We start from the raw sequence: 24,471 nt of genomic DNA, 5'->3' as shown, positions 1-24,471 counted from the left end.
ATTTTCAACTGGTGTGCTAAAAGATTTTTTAAAATATGCAATAACCTGACTATTTATTTAATCAGGGATATTAACCTCTTTTCTCTTAGATTGGCAAATAAGAAAGAAAAAAAAAAACACCACCAACACAATAGTGATCAGGTGTGAATGAATCAAAATTATACCTAAATTTTTGTCAGATTAGCAAAAAATATATTTTTTGTTGTGCTGTGGAATTTTAGTAGTTAGTTTATGTGTGCCATGAGATGTAAAAGATTAAAAATTGCTAACTTAGGAATATGCATTTAAGAATCACCAATGGTTTTGCATGGTTTGAGAGCCCATTTCTTTTTATTGGTGAATATTAATCCATTGTATGTTAATACTAGAGTTTGGTTTTCTATTTACAATAGTTTTAGAGCTACAGTAGGGTTATTCAGTGTGACTCTTTCTATTGAGCTTTTACTCCTGTTGTGATGTGCTTAACTCCACATTGAAGAACTAGAAAAGAGTTAAGTTCTCTATTTAACTACACTTCTTATTAACTACACTTTTAAATTTACAGGTACTATATTGTACAGGAGAAATATGGCTTCTTGTTATTAAAAATGCATTTGGTAAAGGCTAGTAGTTTGGAATAGCTAAATGAAGTAATATTAAAATAAAAAAGAATAGTCAATGAGATCTTGAACCTCATTGCATTACACATAGGTATATAATTTTAACTCTATCCACATAATCCTATCCAGAAGAACACTCTGTTCTAATTTAACTTTTTTATATCTTGTTTCTTCTCCTCTAAAAGCATATTTTAGGCCCTCTATGAATACTGTATTTTACCTTAGTTTCTTTGTTGCTCCTAAAAATACATAGGGCTTTACGATCAATTATACCTCAATTTTCTCTCCCATTACAGTTCTATCTTTATTTTGTTTTTTTAAAATATATTTTTATTGATTTCAGAGAGGAAGGGAGAGGGAAAAAGAGATAGAAACATCAATGATGAGAGAGGATCAGTGATCGACTGCTTCCTGCACACTCCCTACTGGGGATTGATCCCATAACCTGGGCATGGGCCCTTAACAGGAGTTGAACCTGGGACCTTTCAGTCCTCAGGCCGACGCTCTATCCACTGAGCCAAACCGGCTAGGGCTACAATTCTATTTTTAAAAAATGTAATTACGTTTATTAATATCAGAACTTAGAGAAGAGAGATGCTATAAAGTGTAGTTTTTAGGAAACTTTCTTAGAAATTATGAAATTTAAATTGGGCCTTCAAGAATGATTAATGTTGTGGTAAGCAAAAAGGATGGGGGCATGTTGACAGTAACATTCCAAATTAGGATAGATATACATGTAGAACTAATTGTAATATTGAAAGTAAAGAAATTTACCTTCATGTGTAGGATAGGATGGGACTCTGGGGAAATAAGTGGAAAGAATTTTATTTAAATGATATTGGCATCACTTGCAGTAGCCAAGATCCCTTGCAGGACATTTGGTTCTGTTCCAAATGTCCACAGAGATATTTGGTCCATGCCAAAAGGTCCTTGAAATTTTGTCCTGTTCAAATTGTCCACCCGCAGATTTAGTCCACTACAAATGGCCCTTGATATTGGGTCCTGTGAAAGACGTCCACACTTAGAAAACATTCCTGGGTTCAAATAGCTCATAGTGTACATTTATACTTTTGAGTTATGTGATCAATACATGAAAAATGCAATCATATTTTATTGCCAATTAAAACCCTTCTTGCCTTGGTGGCCTCGCTGGCAGTGGCCTTCTGGCATGGAATGGATGTCTCTGAGGACATTTTGGACATGGACCAAATGTCTGCTCATCCCAGGCGTGAGCTATTAGGTCATTACTGAGTCTGAGAGTGAAAAGAGTCTTCATCAAATCCTCACATATTAAATCCAGTCTCAATAATTGGCCAAAAATAAGAAAAAATCCCAGTCTACTTTGAAAAGGATAATTTATATTTCTAGCATTTACCGCATACGCTATGTACAAAAGTGCCCTGGCCAGCTCTCTTTATTTCAAAAATTTAAGACTTAACTTTCTAACAAGTGGAAAGAACAGAATTCTCTGAGAACAGAGCCAATAGATGTTTTACGGTTGATTTTCTATTTTGTTGTGTGGTGTTTCTACGGTTTCCAAATCCCTGTCCATTCGGAGTTGGTGGCAGACAGCTGTGTCTACTTCAGGGCACACGCATTATGTTGAAGGACCTTGTGTAATTCTGTCGTTATGTATCCAGAGTATTTGTGACATGATAATGATAATAATTACATTCATGTTAATGCTCTGACATTAAATTTACATATAATAGACTCGTCTAGTGCCTTATACTTCATTTAATTATAGGGTTTTGATCAACTGGTCTCTAGCACTGAAAATTATTTTGCATAATTGGTTCCAAATCCAAACCTCCTGTATATGTTGGCTTTGTCTTCCTTCACACATTCTACTGCATGTATTTCATCAAGGTTCTTTGTGAAAAAATAAAAAAATTAAGAACTCATATTTAAAGCATCATTTGAATTTGACAGCAATTATAACTAACGAAATATATATATACTGATGAGAATTCACTCAGAACTGAACATTATCAGGTATAATTTAGAAACTCTTCAGGAAGTTAAAGGCTATGCTATATGTATTAATTAGAGTTCTTTAGAGAAACAAAGTCAATAAAGTGTGCGTGTGTGTGTGTGTGTGTGTGTGTGTGTGTGAATATTAATAAAGGAATGGGCTTACTCAGCTATGGAGTTTGACAATTCCCAGGATCTGCTGGGTGAATCTGCAAACTGGAGACTCTGGCAAGCCTATAATGTAGTCCCTATCTGAAGGCTAGCAGGCTTAACACCCATGAAAAGCCAGTGTTTCAGTTCAAGTTGAAAGACAGGAGGGAAAAAGTTGGTATCTAAGTTTGAAGACACACACACACACACACACACACACACACACACACACACACTGTAGACACTAGTTACAAGTCTACTGGTATTTTCTACCAACCAGCTATATAGATCAGAAGTTCCAATGACCCACTTCTTGGGTTTGGCTAATTTGCTAGAGCATCTCATAGAAATTAGGAAAACACTTACTTGGCTTTACCAGTTTATTAGAAAGTTGATAAAGAGGGGAGATGAGCATCCAGTTGAAGAACATGTATAGGGATGATCCTGAGCACAGTCCTTCTGTCCCCGTGAAGTTGGGTTTTGTCACAGTCCCAGTGTAGATGTATTTGTCAACCTGGAAGCTCTCTGAACCCCATACTTTTTGGGATTTTATGGAGGCTTAATCAGGTGGGCGTAATCAGTTATAAACTCCATTTCACTCCTTGTCTCCTCAAGAGAAGGTGGGCTGGGGCTAAAAAATCCAAGTTTCTAATAACCATTGCTTGGTCTTTCTGGTGACCAGCCCTCAGCCAGGTACCAGCCAGGATCCTGCCCTGAGCGGCTTCATTGAAACAGAAGATATTACTATTACCAGGAAATTATAAGAGTTTCAGGAGCTTTGTGTCAGGAACTGGGGTCAAAGACCAAATATTAGAATAAAAGATGTTCCCAGTGCCGTTATCACTTGGGAAATTATAAGGGTTTCAACAGCTCTGTGCCAGGAACCGGGGGCAGAGACCAATTGTATATTCCATTATTTCATATGTTTTACAATGAATCTATTAAGCGCTAGGATATGAATTTTTAAACTTTGCCATTTTTGCCATACTTATTATATCTTTGGCTATATGTTACACTAAATTAGATTCAGTTTTATGTACTGCACTCCTATGTTCAAATTCTATTGGAAGACAGTGAATACTGGATGTGACTTCTGCATGATGTCATGAATGACAACACTAAACTAGGAGGACACTGGAAGGCACTGCTGCCCTTAGACCTGGCTCACAGTTCCTGAATATCACAAATATTCAAACATGAAAGATAATTCTTTAGTAATTTAAGAAATTTTTTAATGTTAATCTTAACAATTGAGCAAAATGGAGTCAAGGTGAGGGAAGCATGAATCAAGATGGTAGACATCCAAGCTAGAGGATGAGTTCTGAGTGGGCTGAGCGTTATGGTCTCTGTCTAGGTTTCATTTCAAGTTAGCTCTCCAAATTCCCCTGAGGAAATGTCCAGGCAAACTGGTTTCCCCAGACCACTGTGCTTTGCCCCTTTTCTCTGCTTGTATGAATTAGTTTGGGAGCCCCATAGAATTGCCTGGCAATTCTGAGTTGGAAACAGGTGTGATGTGAGGGCAGAGCACTTGTGTGACTCCATGTGCAGCTTGACCTATCAGTCCTCATCCAAGTTCCAGGTCCAGTCACTGCCTGAGTTTGGGAATCTGAGATGACTCTGCTCTCTATCTAGAACATCCAGATTACTCAGGTGGCAGGGCTGACCCTGGAAATTACAGTATTTATGATATCTTAAGTATTTTTATCCTCTCATTCTCAATGAAATTACTGGGAAGAGGATGCCTGGAACTTCATGGAAACACAACCTGGACAAAGACGTAATTGGTAACTAAAATAATTAAAATGAGAAGTTGAGTCTACATTTGCACTTGTGGTGTGTGCTGTGATGTTAAGGCTGTATGTAACAGTGCAGCTTAAGCAAAGAGTTAGATTCATAGAAGAGGGCCATCCTCCTTGAGTCATATCCATGAAGCAGGAATGGAAACTGCAGAAGTGATTGTAAAGTTAGTGGGCAGGAGAGTTGAAAACAAGGTAGTGAAATATGCAATAATGTAGGACATAAGTAGAGGGATTTGGGGGTGATCAAAGAACAGAAATGTACTAAGTCAATGGGCAAAAGTGTCTTCAAGCTTTCCCCTGCCTCTGCACCCACCCCCACCCCGCCCTACCCCCATTCTCGCCAATGCGTCCAACAAGGAGTCCTCAGTAGTGATACCTGAACAAGACCTCTGTCAAATGCCTCAGGTAAGGAGACCTGGGAATGAAGGTGACCAGGATAGAATGCAAATATGTGAAGAGCATGGTGGGTCAGGGGGTGTCTGAGTCCTTTTTTTTTAATTTCTTTACTTTTTTATTAAGAATACTTCTTAGGGGTTTTGGCATGTTATATTCAGTGTCCATTGGCTCCTTTTGAGAATATCCGTGAAGGTTCAGTAAACTCTGCTGTGAACAAGTAAAAAAGGGCTGGCGTGGGTACCAAGGCCAAAAGGGGTAAGTCTTGCTCGAGTTTATCCACTCTGGAGATGGAGATGATCCCGTAAGCATGAAGTAGCCAGTGGCTGAAGAGAACGAGTCTTTTCTTCCTGACTAGAAGATCATAGCAGTTCTCTATTTCAGAGGCCGACATGTACACAGCCAGAGTAACCAAAGATAACACCAATATAATGTATGGGAAGGTGTAATATAAAAGGTCTCCACCAACTGCCTGAAGCATGGTTAAAATGGGGAAGAAGTAAAGTGCAGCGTCAATACTTTTAAATTACTAAAATACTGCAACTGACTTCGTGTTTGATGTGGGGAGGGCAACTTTTCCCCATGAAGTGTGACAAATAAAGCCTTTGTGGTTGCCTATGGTCAGGACCAAAAAAAAAAAAGATCACACAGGTTTTGAAACAGGAAATGGACTCAGTATAGAGGAAGGCTGTTTGCCTCAATATATAGGTAGGCTGGAAATTTTTTTTTTCTGAGGCAGTGACAAGTAACTTTATTTTTTAATTGATTTCAGAGAACAAGGGAGAGAGAGGGAGAGATAGAAACATCAAATATGAAAGAGAATCATTGATTGGCTGTCTCCTGCATTCCCCCTACTGGAGGTTGAACTTGCAACCCAGGCATGTGCCCTGATCAGGAATTGAACCATGACCTCCTGATTCATAGTTTGAGGTTCAACCACTGAGCCATGCTAGTCAGGGGACAAGTGTCTTTTATGTAAGTGGACTTCAGCCAAACAAAGGCAATGTAAAGAAAGTAATCCAAATAAATTTTGGCAACACAGACTTGAACCTCAAAAAGTTTGTTGTAAGGAGTAACCCATATGAAAGTATACTAGGGCTGTACTATACAAAGGAAAGGAGATTTAAGCAAGAGAAGAGACTAGATAAGAGGCATGATTATTTCTGGAAGTATCTACCTTGAGTCATTTTAAAATTGGAATACCTTATCCTACAATGGAATATGACACTGAAAGCAAACATAAATAGAAATGGGAAAATAGTCATGTCAGGACAACAAAAACTAGAAGGAAATAATAATAGCAACCTAAAAATGGTTAAAGATACAGCTCTGAATTCTGTCAACTCTCTTTTCAAGTCTTCTTTAATTGCCTCAATTTTGAATTTCTTAAAAAAAAAATTTCTTATGCTCTTCTTTTATACTATCTCTCCTTGTACTGAGTCACTTTGGTTTCTTTAGAAAGATTTGTTTATCCTTCTCTTCAGCTTTGTGGGAATACCTTTTAGAGTTTATTTTCAGAGGGGAATGTTCTGATGTGTGTGTTTTTTCCCCTACAATAACTTTAGGTTTCGGTATTATCTTTGTTTTCTTTTGCTGTGTTTGTGTTTAAGAAACATGGCTTTTTCCTGCACTCCAGGAAGAAGAGGATGAGTCAGAGTGGCTCCTAAATTGCTTCATAATTTCTGAGATCAGCTTGTACTCACTTTCTCTCTTAGCTCACTTTTTTTTCCTTTGTTCTTATTTTCCCAGCCCTATTCTATTTAACTTAGCACCCAAAAGTTTGTTCTCAGTGTGAAGCTTTGTCTAAGGGAGAAGGTTATAAGTTTATAGATCCCCAATAGTTTTAGTACTATCCAGTCATTCAAATGCTCTTTCTAATGTAGTTACAATTTGATTGGAGATCACACATATACTCCTACTTTTTTCTGCAGTATCCAGTTTGGCCATTTGTGTTTTTCCATTGGCAATTAGATGTTTTGCAATTCTCAGGACTTTTAGAACTTTCTTTATTGTTTCTTGCACACTGTTGCTACTACCCTCAAGTTTTATGTGTGTTTCAGTTTCTTCTCCACTTATTCGAATTTTGGAGATTCTAATGGAATCCTTATCACTGAATTTTATTTTATATGCTGTATTGAAGTTTTTGCCTGTTCTCTAGTTGCTCTGTTTGTGGAGATATGTGGGAAGGCTGAAAATCAAAGAGTCAGCACTTCTCATAACCTTTAGGTTTGAGAAATTGCGTTAAATTGATTCTTATTTATTTATTGAGAGTTTTACATACAGAGATTGGAGCGTGTAATAAGTACAAAAATAGTAATTTTCCTTATACTGTCTCTTAATAACAGACAACAAACAGGCATTATGGTCGTTAGATATAATAGGAAACAAATGGAGATATGTAAGCACATAGTAAAGGAGTTAATTCAGATTGGTGTGTGTGTATGTGTGTGTGTGTGTGTGTGTGTGTGTGTGTGTGTGTGTGTGTGTGTCTATTTTAAAATATAGTCATTCAGGAAGGTACTGTCTTAACCACATACTAAAAGAAGGACATTTTTTATATAGTATAGAAAGATGCTTGTGCAAAAGGCTTGAGAGAAAAATAACATTTTCTGGTAATTATAGTTTAATATGACTGATGTCTATATGTCAGCTAAAGAGTTTATCCTTTGTCTGGAGAGAAATGAAAGGCTGTTTAACAATGTTTAACATGAGAGTGCCATCATATTTTATACCTGTTAATTATCTTAAATATAGCAAACTGAATAGAAAGCTTTTATTGACTGTTTGGGGATAGACATATCAGTGGTTACTCAAATATACAGGGGTGGGCAAAAGTAGATTTACAGTTGCTCATACGGTAAATAATATAATAATTAATAAAGATAATATAAGAGTAAACTCTGTGTTTGTGTACTCACAACTGTAAATCTCCTTTCCCCCCACTCCATTAATTAATGCAAAATAAAAATGACCCTAACCAAAATGCTTTGTAAGTAAAATGATAGTATCCCAAGAGCATTGCCTTCTAAGCCCTTACAATCAAGACAAGGTCGTGTAAATAGCCTGGACAACGTTAAATAGAAATAAATCCATTGATTGGAGTGACCAAAGAGTCCTTTGTGGAGCAGGTGACTCAAGAATTAAGCATTCACTAAGCAATTAATTTTAATTCCTATGTTATAATTTTTGTTAATGGGCACATCACAGGCAATATCTCCATAGAATTTTGATATCTTGTCCAAAATATTAAGGCAGTATTTTAATGCAATTATGTGACATGTATATTTAGGCTTTGACCACTTATTAATTTCTCAGATATACAGGTTGTTTGGATCTAGAAGTACCTTTCATTTCTACAAACTAGATTCATAGAAAACAATTTTGATTCTTCAATATCCTTTATTCACCAAATTTAATCTGAAGCTAACTCCTGTAAATCTTATTTATTATATATTCTTATTCCCAATTGATTAATTTCATTCTTGCCCTACTGACTGCTACCACCTTAGTTTCAACCTTAGCATCCATTTTTAATATGACCCTACCAATATTTTCAATTTCATATTTTAATAAAATCTTTATCCCAACTCCAAAGAAGAGGAAAGCCATTAAAAGTGAGTTTTTCCATCTTTTAACCGTTCAACTATCAAGAGGAAAAACAATGGTATATCATTCTGTTAAAGCAACAACAGTAAAGAACATTATATTGGAAATCAAAGTCTGTTGAATTTTAAATTCCAATATGATCAATGACGTGTAATTTCACTGACCTCTGGTTTTATTATTTTAAAGGAGAAGTTAAATAGATTTTCCAATGCCACTTGGTTTAAACCAATGGATTTGAGATTCAGAACTTTATTGGCTGACCCAGATATAGACTAAGTATTCCAATTCAAGTTTAGTGAGTTCAACAGAATTTACTTTTTCTACCATGGACAAACTGGATTGTTTTGCAAGGATGCTTTATTTGTTTCTTGGTTTATTTCTGATTTTCATCATTTAAAGAATTTTGAAGCCTAATCCTGGCTTTGTCGATGTAAAGCTCTATGATCTTGACTAGACAGTTAATATCTCTCAACTAGTTTGCTAGTTTACAGTAATTGTGACAATAAGATTTGTCAGGAAATGTAAGGAAGAAAAGAAAATTGCTTAATATTTGCCCAACATACTACTTGGCTGATATTCTATTATTCTGTAGAGATATTCAGTTTTGGATTTTATTAAATTTGAAGAAACCTGAAATAACATAATTTTATTTTTCAACTCTAAAATGAGGACATATAATCAATCAACTCCCTTTTTGAAAAAAACATAAAAAGTATGCTAAGAGATATTATGGGTAAGACAGTATTGGGCTGTGTGTGTTAAGAAAATATGGTGTGAATGTTAACTGAAAAGGGCCAGGTTCCCTATTTTTTTTTTTCTGTCCTGGTGTACAGTAATTGATTTTATTGTCAGTATTTTATAATGCTAGTTTCTATGTTTTCAGTTATGTGTATAACTTTAAATTGTAAAGTGACTTTGCTTTCTCTACAAAACACACTCACAAAGATACATACACATTTCTCCTGGGAGAATGTGTTGACTGGACACAATAAATTGAGCATCAGGAAAGTAGAGGAGGTAACTTGAAAGAAAAATTCAGGTTGAGTATGAAAGATGTTTTATTATGTTTTGGATCTGAATAGTCTTGAAACATAATCTTCTAAATTTAGGAGACAGTACTATGAGAAAGAAAAATATATTTTGGTTTAAACATTAAAAATCACTGTAGAGGCAGAATATATGTCAAAAAAAAAATGACTGGCAAGTGAATAGCAGCTGGTTGTTTAAAAGACAATTAATCCTTTGGTCTAAGCAATTACCTACATGAATTTTTGCCAAACCTTATGAACACACCCCTCTTTTTGTTTTCTCTGACAGCTGGTCATGTCAGTCGGGTCATGGTCAGAAGAAAAATCAATCTCAGTGAAATGATTAATTCCTCAAAATTCTGGTATTTTATTTGTACCTGTTTGTCTTGATTGTCCAAGTCACCTTTCATATAATTAGAATCCAGAAAATATATCTACCACTGTACTCTCCAAATTCAATGGGCAAGTCAAACATTCACCTCTGTACAAAAGGAATATTAACATACAGGTAGGTGGATTTATGTTCACAATTTATAATGCACCTAATTTACAGAAGGTTTTGAGATAATATTTCCATTTTCCTTAATCACACTATTTATAACTAAACTTTTTGTTTGGGGGGGGGGGTGGATTCCTTGGTATATTTGGTTATAAATTCATACTAAATATAATATGATCGATTGTTAAATATATATAAGGATATGTTAGAAAATCTCTGAAATGGTGGATACTTATCCTTCTTTATTTTGCCCCTCAGTCAAGAGCCTTAAAATGCATCTTCCCAATCTTTGCTGAAAAGATAATAGATTAGAGAGCCATCATGCTAAGACATCATCAAATATCAGGGTTTAATTAGTGAGTGCACATATCCTAATGTCAGGGAAACTATAGATCAGGGGGAAGCAGTAATTATAAGGAAGAGCAGGAGTCAGAGGAAATGAAAATTTGATTTCAGTTAATAAAAGAGGAGCTGCATGTCATCTTCCTTTATATTTACAACACTTCCCTGATGGAGAAGGATAGCCTTTTGTATGGTTACTGCTTTTATAGTAACTCTTCCCTAGTAGAATTTGTCTGCTTTTTATGTAGTTATAGTTCATTCTTTGTGCTGAAAATATTTTTTTACTAGAACCAATAATAACATCTAAAATTCACCATAGGGATCTGAATATCTGTGTTATCAGCCCTATATGCATGAAGAAGTTAAATTATCAGCTTCCGTTTTCTAAAGTGCAAAAATGGATAAGTTATATATGCACACTTTGTCTTATATTGATCATTTGGAAAGCAAATGTAATATTTAAAATTGCTTGGAAAAGTTATCAAAAATCTATGTGAGGAGGAACCAATATGGCGGCATAGGTACACACCTGTACTTCCTGCCGCGCACAACCACATCAAAACTACAACTAAAAGACAAAATGGATATCATCCAGAACCACAGGAAGGCTGGCTGAGTGGAAGTTCTACAACAAGAAGGAAAGAGAAAAGTGCATTGAAACTGGTAGGAGGTGGAGAGGTGCAGAAGTGCACAGGTACGGAAGAGAGCGCGAAACAGGCTGGCAACTGGGTGCACTGTTCTCTTTTTCAATCTGGAGGGAGATACAAGCTCCCGATTGCTCTGAACTCCAGTTCTGGGCGAGACTATGGGGACCCAGACTCATATGGGGAGAAATTGGACTATCTGGCATCAGGCAGGAACGAGGGCAGCTTTCTCTCAGAGGTGCCTGCAGTGATCATTGTTCCTGCACGGGGGCGCAGAATGCGGAAATGCAGGGGCCTTTCCAATGCAGGGCTGACTGGCAGCCACTGCTGTTTGCTCCACCCTGGTGATTCCCTGAGACCCCGCCCCACCCAATTTACAACCCCACCCAAGTTGTGTGCAGCAGCCTCTGCATATGAATGGCCTGTGCTCTCACCACCTAAAACCTAAAAAACTGCAGCTGGGTCAGAGAGACCCAGAATATCCAAAAGAAGGCGTAAGGCTTGACAACAGCCTGCATTGCTACACAGCTGGGCCTCATCTGGGCACCTCCAAACCCCAAACAAAGAGGAGGAATCTGCAGATCTCTCTGTAGCTCCTGCTGGGTGGCCTCAGGCAATGGCTGACTTGGCACCTCCTTGCAGATCCAAGAGTCAGTGTACCCAGGGGTTACACTGGTCAGAGTGAGAACCATACCAGATTAAAACTCTTCACATCCATAAGAGACACACTCAAGGGGCAGACTCAGTGAGCACCAAAGCCCCACTGAAGCAAGTCCTGCCCCATAAGGGTGTCTCCAACACAGTAGTTCTCCCATTGTAGACACAGCTGGTCCCCACAGCCAATTGACCTGGTGGTCAGTTCCTCCCAGTGATACCAACAACAATCAAGGCTTAACTACAACAAGACCATGCACACAGCCCATAAAGGGGTGCACAAAGAGTGTCCACCTCAGGTAATTAGGGAGGCTGAGCCACTGGGCCCTATAGGACATCTAGCACAGAAAGCCACTCTATCAACACAGGGAAGCATAAAAAATGCGGAGACAAAGAAGCAGGTAACAAACGGCAGAAACGGAGGAAAGCAAACTACTGGATAGAGAGTTCAAAACCACAGTTATAAGGTTACTCAATCTTCTATAAACCTCTGAGAAATTTAGTGAGACCCTCAAGGATATGAAAAAGGACCAATTAGAAATTAAGCATACACTGACTGAAATAAAGAATAATATACAGAGATCCAACAGCAGACTAGAGGATCACAAGAATCAAGTCAAAGATTTGAAATACGAAGAAGCAAAAAACACCCAACTGGAAAAACAAAAAGCAAAAAGAATCCAAAAATATGAAGGTAGTGTAAGGAGCCTCTGGGACAACTTCAAGCGCACCAACATCCGAATTATGGGGGTGCCAGAAGAAGAGAGAGAGCAAGATATTGAAAACCTATTTGAAGAAATAATGACAGAAAACTTCCTCTACCTGGTGAAAGAAATAGACTTACAAGTTCAGGAAGTGCAAGAGAACCCCAAACAAAAGGAATCCAAAGAGGACCATACCAAAACACATCATAATTAAAATGCCAAGAGCAAAAGACAAAGAGAAAATCTTAAAAGCAGCAAGAGAAAAACAGTTACCTACAAGGGAGTACCCATATAACTGTCAGTGGATTTCTAAACAGAAACTATGCAGGCCAGAAGGGAGTGGCAAGAAATATTCAAAGTGATGAATAGCATGAACCTACAGTGGGGTCTTGACTTACGAGTTTAATTCATTCCATGACGGAGCTCATAACTCAAATTACTCGTATGTCAAATCAATTGTGAACGAGTGAGACACCTGATGCTGGGCTGATGTTGTGGCATTCACTGATGTTCACTGTGCCAGCTAGCGGTGGGGTATCTGAAGCTGGGTCGTAACACGAATTTTAGCTCGCAACTCAAAGCAAATATAGGCCGAGAGACAGCTCGTATCTTGAAAAACTCGTTAGGACACTCGCAAGTCAAGGCCCCACTGTACAACCAAGATTACTCTAACCAGCAAAGCTATCATTCAGAATTGAGGGTCAGATAAAGAGCTTCACAGATAAGAAAAAGCTAAAAGAATTCATCACCACCAAACCAGTATTATATGAAATGCTGAAGGGTATTCTTTAAGAAGAGGAGGAAGAAGAAAAAGGTAAAGATAAAAATTATGAACAAAAAATACATATCTATCAACAAGTGAATCTAAAAATCAAGTGAATAAAAAATCTGATGAACAGAATAAACTGGTGAATAGAATAGAATCAGGGGCATAGAAAGGGAGTGGACTGGCAATTCTCGAGAGGAAAGCGGTGTGGAGTGTGAGGGAAGAGGCTGGACAAAAATCGTACACCTATGGACGAGAACAGTGGGGGGTGGGTAAGGGCAGAGGGTGGGGTGGGAACCAGGTAGAGGGGAGCTATGAGGGGGAAAAAGAGGAACAACTGTAATAATCTGAACAATAAAGGTTTAATTAAAAAAAAGATCTTTTAGGGGGAAAAAAGCAATATATTATTATTCTAGTAGTATTATATAGTAGTAGGATCATTTGGGAAATGATGAGGCCTAGTGAGTGAACACTGAAAGACAGGGTCACCTTCCTTTCATGCTGTCTGGAGCACTAGGATGAATTCTAGCATTCATCTAAGATGAATGCTAGAATTTTCTTTGAATATGATTTTTAAACAGAAAGAGCTCATTCTTGAAGCTCTTGCTACTGCTTCCTAACTACTTACACAAGGTAAGAAGAACATGAGCATACACAGGCAGAATATTTTCCTTCTGAAACTTACTTCTCTGAGGGACAGTGGTAGCTGATATGATGCTTTCTCTCAGACCTTTTATTTTTTTGTTTTTTTTTATCACAGGCACCTGCTCACGTTGGCACTGGGACATAGGAAATCTCATGTTTGTTGCTCGATTCCTTGATGATGGCAGATTTTGGATTTTGCAGGAGAAAAAAGACCTATTTCAGCTGAAGTTATTCAAACGATAAACTAGTAATGTTATTGTGCCTTTTTTGTTGAAACTCAACATAACTTTTTAGAAAAAAGAAAAGGATAAGGACTAGCCTGACTGGTGTGGCTTGGGGGTTGGGTGTTGAACAATGAACCAGGAGATGGTCTTTCAATTCCCAGTCAGGGCATGTGCTCGGGTTGCAGGCTCCATCCCCAGCTGATCCATGATTCTCTCATCATTGATGTTTCTATCTCTCTCTTCCCCTTCCTTCCTTTCTGAAATCAATAAAAACATATTTTTCAAAAAACTGAGTTAGTTATTTAATATGTTTAAAAGAAAAAGATAAAGATTAGAAGATTGAAAGAGTATGTGATTCACATATTCTTAACCATTGATTTATTTTGTTGATAAGATTGGTTTTATCTCAACAAAACTTATTATTTCTAATATTTATAGGTGATTTTCTAGGGTGTCTAGAAGACTAACCTTTGACAAATGGCAAGGGTCTTATTACTGCACCATTCATATTATTATAAAGTAGTTAAAATTCTCATAAAGCTCCTCAATTCTGAAAATAGTTTTTAAAAAAATATCAAAGGTAAGGAATTATGTTGAACTTATCCGAGAATTTTGCTATTTTTTTTTACTATTAAGAAAATGAAAGTCCCTTCTCCCCATTCCATCATTAAAACCCAGAAGCAGAAAAATGATGCTATTTCCTCATCTTTGTCTGATAGTCTCAGAGACTTAGAGTTAAGCTGATATACCTATAGTTGTCTTACCATGATACTAGTTTTAGTAGCTACTATCAGGTCTGCTAAGCACTAAAATCAGTCTTTTTCTGATTATTGTGGTTTGTCATGATATATTTTCACTATAAATTCAGATAAGAAAGACATGTTAATGGTTTATAAGGTATGCAAGTAATTCTACTGAGTACCAGATCAGAGAACCACTGTTTGTTGAAGACAGCAAAGTCTATGACAAATTTCAGGCTACTCTTCTGCAGGATCTTAGAAGTTTTCAATTCTCCTACTTACTTGCATTTTTCACTTTCAAATATAAAACAGGACAAAAACTAAATGCCATGTAGCTATTTTCTTTAGGGACTGGAAGCAAACTATTGTATTCCAAAATTATTTTTGAAGTAGATGTATGAATTACATTTTGAGTGTCGTCCCATGGACCAAAATGTTATCAATTTGATTCCTGGTCAGAACACATGCTTGGGTTGAGGGTTCAATCCCCAGCATGTCCTGGGGTGAGGATTTTAAAAAGCCTGGCTGGCGTGGCTCTGTGGTTGAGCGTTGACCTACGAACCAGGAGGTCATGGTTCGATTCCTGGTCAAGACACATGCCCAGGTTGCAGGCTTGATCCCCAGTGTGCGATGTGCAGGAGGCAGCCAATCAATGATTCTCTCTCACCATTGATGTTTCTATTTCTCTCCCTCTTTCCCTTCCTCTCTGAAATCAATAAAAATATTTTTTAAAAGAATAATCAGTGAAGATAATTAAAATTGGATTTAATTAAAGAACAGAGAGGTAGTGATATAAGTATCCATTCATTAAAATAGGGACCACACATTAGTAAACAAATCATTAAAGCTGTGCTCTGGAATTTTTGTGTTAAAACATGTAAGAGAACTTGCATGACCTGCTTTCTTGACAAATTTTACTATAGGATTCAGTTCTAGTTATTTTGTACTTGAAGAAGAAAATTTATTAAAATGTCAGGGACAGGACTCCAGTAGGTGAAATTGTCACAAAACTCACTGTTCTATCAAGATTCAACCATTTTTATTGACTAAATTGGTTTCTGCAAATGTTTGGTTAATTTCCAGTTATGAAATATGGATTCTCACAATTTCTTTCAGTTTTTTCATTGCTTTCCTGGAAGGGCAAACTTTTAGAGGCCCCTACTCTGACATTTTGGCTGATGTCTATTTGCCTAGGAGTATTTTAGCCAAAAACTCTAGCAGAGACAACCATATTAATAGTTTATGTCAAGAAAAAGGTAAAGTCATGTGTAATTACTCTAAAGTGTATGTAGCCTTGTTCAAACTTACCATTGCAAATTATTTCACTTTGAGGCTTCTCCAGGCACTAAGTAGTAATGTACATAACTTTCTTTGTAGAGAACATAAATACAACTGAAACCCATATTTAAAGTATGTTCAAAACTTTCTACATACTACTTTTGTTTAATAAATTCACCTTTCATTCAACAAGTTGGGAATGTAATTATTAGATATTAAATTTATATTAATATATATCTAACAAAAGATTACAAATATATACAGAACCATAGAGATTTCTCACTATGGGAGAGGTGAATGGTTTGTTAAGGAAATCCAGAATAAAAATATGTAATGTTGTAAGTTTTAACATAATAAGTTTGCAAGATGTTCCAATATTTAACTTTGACATTTTCATAAGGAAAAATATGCTCCATACTTAGATTTACTCTTCTTAAAAAGGATAACTCCTATAGAAGTCTTGTGAAATATTTTCAGTATCTTTTGCATTCTATCTGGAAATGGACCAACCAATAAGATAAATCCTCAAATGAGCATCCATTTTTTCTCTAGCATTGATTTTCCTGACACAAGACATAAAGTTAAGTGCTTTTATAGATGATGGGGTATTTCAAAGAAGAAATATGTAAAGGAGAAATATGAAGGATAATTTGTAGTGGTATTTAAAGGTTCAATTTAATAAATCACTGATGTAAGAGGTAATGTAAATATTTTTAACATAGTGTTGAGTTATTGAAAATAAATTGAAAAGGCACAGCATATAACCTGTCGTGGTAATATAAGAAACTGTAGTAGATAAAAACAAACAAACAAAAAAAAATCTTGATGGCAAGTTCCTGGATTGATGCTTATTTTATATTTAGTCAGCTAAAGTTTAGAGCCAACAATAAATAACAGAATTAAGGATTCATAAATTTAGTATCTTAGAGTAAGTTACACAGAAAAGAAAAATATGCAAAATCCTATTATAACAACTGTTGATTATGAAAATAGCCTTACAATTTGCTGAATGAATAAAATTCATGTGAATTTAAAATATTGGCTGCTGATGACTAATCTCATATCTAAGTTATTTGGGAAGAACAAAAAAACTCGGTGGTATAATTTTAGGAATGTTTTTAGGAAATATATTTCTCTAAGAAATTATTCTCCAATTTGTTTGTATTCATTCCTTGTCAGTCATTTTTACATTATTGGATTATTCACATAAAGCTAGTGTGTAATTTTAATTCTGATCTTGAATAAGTCGGAAATTGAAGTTCAGTGTCAGTAAACCTTTCAGACAAAATTAGTTTATCAATTTCTACAGTATAATAATACTGTACAGAAATGGAACATCAAAAAGCCACTACACTAATAGACTTTTCAGAAGGGGTTCTCCAATTAGATTATGGATTTTATTATAAAGATCAATAATTACTTAATGAGGCTGAATGAACTGCGTGTCTGTTGGTATGTCGTGCTAGCAAGAATAGAGGGAAGATGATCTTACAGCTGTGTTTGCTATACTCTTTTGACATATTGGTTTATATTATTGTGATCTGACTCCATTTTGGGAAAATGTCTAGGTTTCATGAGATGCTTCCGTATAAGTTGATTTAAGCGATCTCTGTGTAAAGTCAAACCCGTCTTACAGATGTCACTGAAAACTTCCATTAATTTTGTCAGCTCCCGCCCTAACTGGTTTGGCTCAGTGGGTAGAGCATCGGCCTGCGGACTCAAGGGTCCCAGGTTCGATTCCAGTTGCGGGCATGAGCCTTGGTTGCGGGCACATACCCAGTAGGGGGTGTGCAGGAGGCAGCTGATCGATGTTTCTCTCTCATCGATGTTTCTAGCTCTCTATCCCTCTCCCTTCCTCTCTGTAAAAAATCAATAAAATATATTAAAAAAAATTTTTTTGTCAGCTCCCAAAGTCAGGTGGTCTGTTAGTAAATTGAGGATATTTTATTTCAGTGGTACTTTCTAATTCTGTATTCCAAATGAAAATATCACTTTTAAAACTCTCACTTATGAATACTACACCTTCAGAGGAAAATACCTAAAATTTGAAAATAAGGCAAAAAGTGGATAACCTATCCCTTTAAGGTCATGTTAGGGTAAAAGGTTATCTAAGGGAGTATATTTAACTCAAATTACATTTATTTTTATTATTGCTTAAGTGTCCTAGAGTTAGGTTACATGTTAAACTGTATAATTTTGGTGAAAAGTAGATATTTTTTAAAATACATTTTATTGATTTTTTACAGAGAGGAAGGGAGAGGGATAGAGAGTTAGAAACATCGATGAGAGAGAAACATCAATCAACTGCCTCCTGCACACCCCGCACTGGGGATGTGCCCGCAATCAAGGTACATGCTCTTGACCAAAATCAAACCTGGGACCCATCCGCAGGCCGACGCCCTATCTACTGAGCCAAACTGGCTAGGGCAAAAAGATTTTTTGACATGCAAATAATTTCTATTTAATTGGAAATATAGTCCAAAGAGCTGTTTTATGGTACTGCTAGACATTACTCAGCCTTGTAGTTAGCCTGGTGGGCTGATCCTAACATTGTCTAAAAAATTTCTCAAAAGTTTTTAGGCTCTGTTTTATTACCCTACACCTTCCTTTCTTAATTGAATTCAATAAAATATTTGATATATATTCACTTCGTTTTTGTGTATTGTTTAACTGTTAACATTATTTTTTCAATTCCTTCTTCATTGTAGTAACTGACTTTAGAGCAAAATGGTATTCTTTACCTCCACAAACTTCCTGCTACTGCATACTTTATTCACATGAAGATATATATTAGCTTTTATGAATTAAAGAATAATGATATCTAAGTGTATACTGTTATGAGTGATCTATTAAGATAATTTTGTTTTAGTAGGAATGATGTACTCAACTTGAAAAAATAGAAGAGAACCATTATTAAGGTTGAATACAGTTGAAAAATAACTAATCTGTTAAACATACAGGAAAATTTGTCAACTTATCCTGGGCACATTTTTCCCATTACAGGATATCATTACATCATTAGGAACTTTCTGAAAATATAAATTCCCATGCTTCAATTCAGACTTACTGAATCAGTATGTTGAAGAATGATGCTGTCTATTATATCCTTTTGAACAAGATTCCCAGTTGATTTAGATACAAAATCTGCTTTTGAATTATAGATCTAGTTTCACAGTGGAGAACTTGAGTAATGACTTCTAATAATTAATCTAATAAACTGGTGGACTATATTTGTGATAAAATACTCTTTCCAGAGGTAAATGTTAATATATGTAACAAAGTGTACAGAAGGTTTACTGTAATATTTTATGTTCATGTTGAACTTAGATAAAAGAAAAGAAACACATCTGTAAGCTTCAAAGGATGACTTTTTAATGACATTTTTAGTAATCATAAAGAATTCATAGGGCCAGCATTAAAGAAGTCATGCTCAAAAAAGAAATCAAAGCCCTGGAAACTTTTTTATTGGCTTTGAAAGAGACATTTGAGGACAATGGGGCAGTGGCACTTGGGGATCATGTTGGGAGCACAACTTCCATTTGCGTAGTAAAAGGGCATTTGTGTGAAGTCAGCCTTGTGAAAAAAATGTCTATAATGAGGTCATCAAGGAGCTTGTTAATTAGAGAGCTAATAGCACACAACTAAATTCAAATGGTTTAAATTCATATTTTTTTTATCTCAACAACAAAATTTGTTGATTCCAATGTTCTTTTCAGATACAGCAGGGCAAGCAATAAACAAAATAAAACAAAAATGAAAATAAAATTTAATTACATCGAAAACTAATACCGGGCAATGGGGGGGAGTCACCTCACCAGCTTTAAAGCCAGTGGAAATTTTACTGTCATGTTGAAGTTTAACTTGCCAGTCAAAAGCAGATGATGAAATGTTAGTGTCTATGTTTCCTTCAAAGTTCACTCTCATCTCCCAACCCAATATTTACTTTTCAGGAAATCTGAATATCATATTCATACAAAGCTCCTAAACAGTTGGATGCATCTTTATATATCTATTCAATTTAGAAATACATATAAAATAGTTACAGCATGCGAGTGTGTGTGTGAGAGAGAGTTTGTGTGGGTGTCGGGGTGGGTGTGAGTGTGAATGAGGTTGTTTGTGAATGTAGGACTATGCATGCAGTTTTGTATGTGTGTGATTGTATATGTGATTTTATTATGGTACTAGAGCCCTGGTGCACAACATTCCTGCACTTGGGTGGCAGGGGGGGGGGCGGAGGGGGGAGGCCTTCAACCTAGCCTGCGTCCTCTTGCAGTCTGGGAGCCCTCAGCGGATATCCGACTGCCACTGAGGTGGGAGAGGCTCCTGCCACGGCCGCTGCGCTCACCAGCCATGAGCCCAGGTCAGGGCTTCTGTCTGAGCGGCGCTCCCCCTGTGGGAGTGCACTGACCACCAGGGGGCAGCTCCTGCGTTGAGCAACTAGTTCTGCCGTTTGGTTGATTTGCATATTAGCCTTTTATTATATAGGATTTTTGTTATAGCAGCCCCATGGAACTAATGAAACTATGACATCTAACAAAACTAAAGCTTTATTGGATAACAAATCCCCATATCCCCACCCAGCCTCCTCTGGTAACCACTATTCTATTCTCTGCTTCTGAGTTTGACTATTTTAGATACGTCATATGAATGGAATCATATGGAATCTGTCCTTCTGTGACTGTCATTCCACTTAAGGTAATGTCCTCCAGGTTCATCCATGCTGTTGCATGTCAAACATAGACATTTTACATTCTCTTCCTTTTAGTTTCACATGTGATAGTCTCTGAATAAACTTCTGTTCATTGTTTTGCCTGTTGGCAGACAGTTGTTTTATTCTCGTCTCTTTTTGTGTTTGAAAATTTTAAGTGATTGTTTACCAATGTCTAGAACATTAGAGGTTTAGGTGTATAAAAGTTATGCCTTGAAATAGTATATGTCTCTTTATCTGCTAGGATGTTAATGTGGGGAGTTGGGTCAATCCTGTCATGAGTTGAGCTGCTTTTGGGTTTTGTTGTTACTATGGTTACGTGCAGTGAGTGCACTGGCTTCATATTCTTCTGGTGTAACCTGTGGGTGGCATTGATAGGCTGGAGGGTTTTTCTCAATATTCCCTCTCTATCATCAGCTTAGTACCTTCCCTATATGTCTGCGAATCAAAAAGGGTCTCCATCCTCCTGCCTCTTCCCCAAGTGGTAGACTGCTAGTTAATGCTCATGTGTCCACCTGGAGCCTTCTCAGTGATCCTGCCCCTCACAGCGCAGGAGATAGCTAATGGGCTGGACAGTTCTTTGCAGTGGTTTTCTAAATTTTAACCTTCCCTCCCCTGCAAGATATCTGCCCCTTACCCAGGAAGGAGAAAAGGTTTGCTGCCTACCATTTTTTAAAAAGTAAATGAAAATTATTCTTCATTAATTATAAAATGTCAAATATAGGAGAACAAACCACTCTTTTAATTATCTACAGCTCTGTCTTCCTGCATCTTGGAATACAACTGCTGATTATCATGAATTTATAAATATTAATCTGTTATGCTTTTTCTTTAAGGAAGTACAGAAGTATCTCTTTTTATTGTACTTTGCTTTATTGCATTTTGCACATCTTGTGTTTTGTTAGAAGATTAAAGCAGCAAAAATATTACAGTTTTCTTTATTGCCAGACTTTCTTTATTATGGAGGTCTGGAACCAGACCTGCAACATCTTTGGGGGGGGGTGCTTTTTATTCATAACTTTGTCATTTTAATGTATTAGTTATTTACTAAATATGTTCAAAAATATTTAGTAGTTCTAATATTAGCCAACAAACTTTCTTTTTAAACAAATTTTCTATTCATCTCATTTTTCCCTTGTTTCTTTATTTACTAGAGGCCCGGTGCACAAAAATTTGTGCACTGGGGGGGGGGGGCGGTCCCTCAGCCTCACTTGTGCCCGCTCACAGTCTGGGACCCCTCGGGAGATAACGATGTGCTGGCTTAGGCCCGCTCCCAGGTGGCAGAGGGCAGGCCCAATCCCTAGGTGGTCAGGCTCAGAGCAGGGCCGATTGGGGGGTTGGGGTGCCACCCCCTGTCACACTCAAGGCAGGGTCGATGGGGAGTTTGCCGCACCACCCCCTATCATGCACAGAGCAGGGCCAATCAGGGGGTTTGGGTTCTGCCCCCTGTCACGCTGCTCCAGGGGCCAGGAGGCCTCGCAGCTCTGCTGATCCTGGTGCCAGGAGGCCTCGTGGCTCTGCTGATCCCGGGTTTGGGAGGCCTCGTGGCTCTGCTGATTCTGGTGCTGGGAGGCATATTACCCTTTTACTATATAGGATAGAGGCCTGGTGCATGGGTGGGGGCCAGCTGGTTTTCCCTGAAGGGTGTCCTGGATCAGGGTGGGGGTCCCGCTTTGGTGCCTGGTTAGCCTGGGTGAGGGGATGATGGCTGTTTCCAGCTGGTCACACGCCCTTCAGGGTGGGGGTACCCACTGGGGTGCCTGGCCAGTCTGGGTGAGGGGCTGAGGGCCATTTTCAGGCTGGCGGGCGACTGAAGCTCCAAACCTCTCCTTTTTTTCTTTTTTTTTTATTCTTGGATTTATTTACCTTCTATGGCTGTCACTGGAACTGAGAGCCGGCTTTCTCTCTGAGGCTCGGCTCCAGCTCTGAGACCTCGGCTGCTGAAAGTAGGTATCTGGTTTGTTTGGGTTCTATAATTGAAACACTGTTTCAACTTCAGCTCTGAGGCCCGGCTGGCTGAAAGCAGGTTTCTGGCCTTTGTTTACCTTCTGTAATTGAAACTTTGTTGCAACTCCTGCTCTGAGATCTCGGCTGACTGAAAGCAGGTTTCTGGAGTTTGTTTAGCTTCTATATTTGAACCAATGTTTCTTAAACTGCAAGCTCAGAGGCCGGCAGCAGCAGGCGGGGAACGTTGGCTTCCTCCGTCACTGAAGCAAGCAAGCCTCCTGTTCGCTTCAAGCTGCCTGGCTGCCGGCCGCCTTCTTGGTTGGTAGTTAATTTGCATACCGCCCTGATTAGCCAATGGGAGGGGTAGCGGAGGTATGGTTAATTACCATGTTTCTCTTTTATTATCTATTTATATTGTACTAGAGGCCCGTCCGGTGCACGAAATTCATGCACGGAGCTGGGCAGGGGGGGCGGGGGGGTCCCTCAGCCTTGCCTGCACCCTCTGAAATCCAGGACCCCTCGAAGGATGTCCAACTGCCTCCTAAACGCTCACCTGCCTGTCTGCCTGCCTGATCACCCATAACCATCTGCCTGCCTGCCTGATCACCCCTAACTGCTCCCCTGCTGGCCTGATTGCCCCTAACTGCCTCTGTCTCGCCCTGCACCTGGGACCCAGGATTTCCTCCTCCAGCCGGTTGCAGGCACCCAGGACCCAGGCCAGCTTCTCCTGGGCCGGCCGCAGCTGCAGGAGACCATGGGCAGGTGGCTTCACCTGGGCTTCAGCCACAGGCGCTGGTGCCAAGGACCACAGGGTGGGTGGCGTATTTCTCTCCCATGCTGCAGCCACAGGCGCTGGCACCTGGGATTGCAATACGAATGGCTTGTCCCTCTCCCGGACTGCAGCCTGGCTGGTCCCCATTCATCTCTTGAGAGCTCATTTGTGCCTGGTTGGCCCGCATTCCTCTCCCCAGTGTTGAGTGTCTGAGCTGTTACGGCATGAGGGCATGGTGACCATTTGTATATTAGCTCTTTATTATATAAGACCAGAGACCAGGTGCATGAAATTCTTGCATGGGGGGTGTGTCCCTCAGCCCAGCCTGCACCCTCTCCATTCTGGGACCCCTTGAGGGATGTCCAACTGCCCGTTAAGGCTCGCCTGCCTGATTGCCCCTAACCGCTTCTGCCTGCCAGCCTGATCGATGACTAACTGCTCCCCTGCCGGCCCGATTTCCCCTAATTTCCCTCCCCTGTTGGCCCAGTCCCCTAATTTTCCTCCCTTGCTGGCCTGGTCGCCCCTAACTGTCCTCCCCTGCTGGCCTGGTTGCCGTCAACTGCCCTCTCCTGTTGGCCCAGTCACCCCTAACTTCCCTCCCTTGCTGCCCTGGTCACTCCTAACTGCCCTCCCTTGCAGGCCTGATCCCCCCCCCAACTGGCCTCCCCTGCCGGCCTGGTTGCCCACAACTGCCCTCCCCTGCCGGCCATCTTTGACCACATGGGGGTGGCCATCTTGTGTGTTGGAGTGATGGTCAATTTGCATATTACCTCTCTATTATATATGATATCTATCTTTATCGGTAAATTTACTATGCCAAACATTGTACTACTTTGATCTTACATAAGTTATTTAATTTTTAGTTCTCACAGTCTGCTTTTATTGTATTATTAATTATACAAAAGAAGTGAATTTGTCTAAATTGCATAGCTAGTAAAAGGGGAATCTGGAGCTGAGAAGACTGAGTTGTAGTCTAATATTCTTACCATTTTAAATTAT

The 24,471-nt window shown here is 38.5% G+C and overlaps 1 long non-coding RNA gene across 1 annotated transcript in view; it reads left to right on the top strand.

Annotated features, from left to right (window-relative positions):
• The window catches only part of LOC118651557, an 87,094-nt gene extending 72,958 nt beyond the window's left edge, over positions 1–14,136 (top strand). Inside the window, exons 2-3 of the long non-coding RNA XR_004966295.1 lie at positions 9,839–10,057; positions 13,919–14,136. This is a non-coding gene — a long non-coding RNA (uncharacterized LOC118651557). The remainder of the gene's footprint in view (positions 1–9,838; positions 10,058–13,918) is intronic.
• The last annotated feature ends 10,335 nt before the right edge of the window (positions 14,137–24,471 follow it).

Source organism: Myotis myotis, unplaced genomic scaffold (assembly GCF_014108235.1).
Source record: "Myotis myotis isolate mMyoMyo1 unplaced genomic scaffold, mMyoMyo1.p scaffold_m19_p_3, whole genome shotgun sequence".
Lineage (NCBI taxonomy): Eukaryota > Metazoa > Chordata > Mammalia > Chiroptera > Vespertilionidae > Myotis > Myotis myotis.
This window is presented reverse-complemented; position numbering and strand designations above follow the sequence as displayed.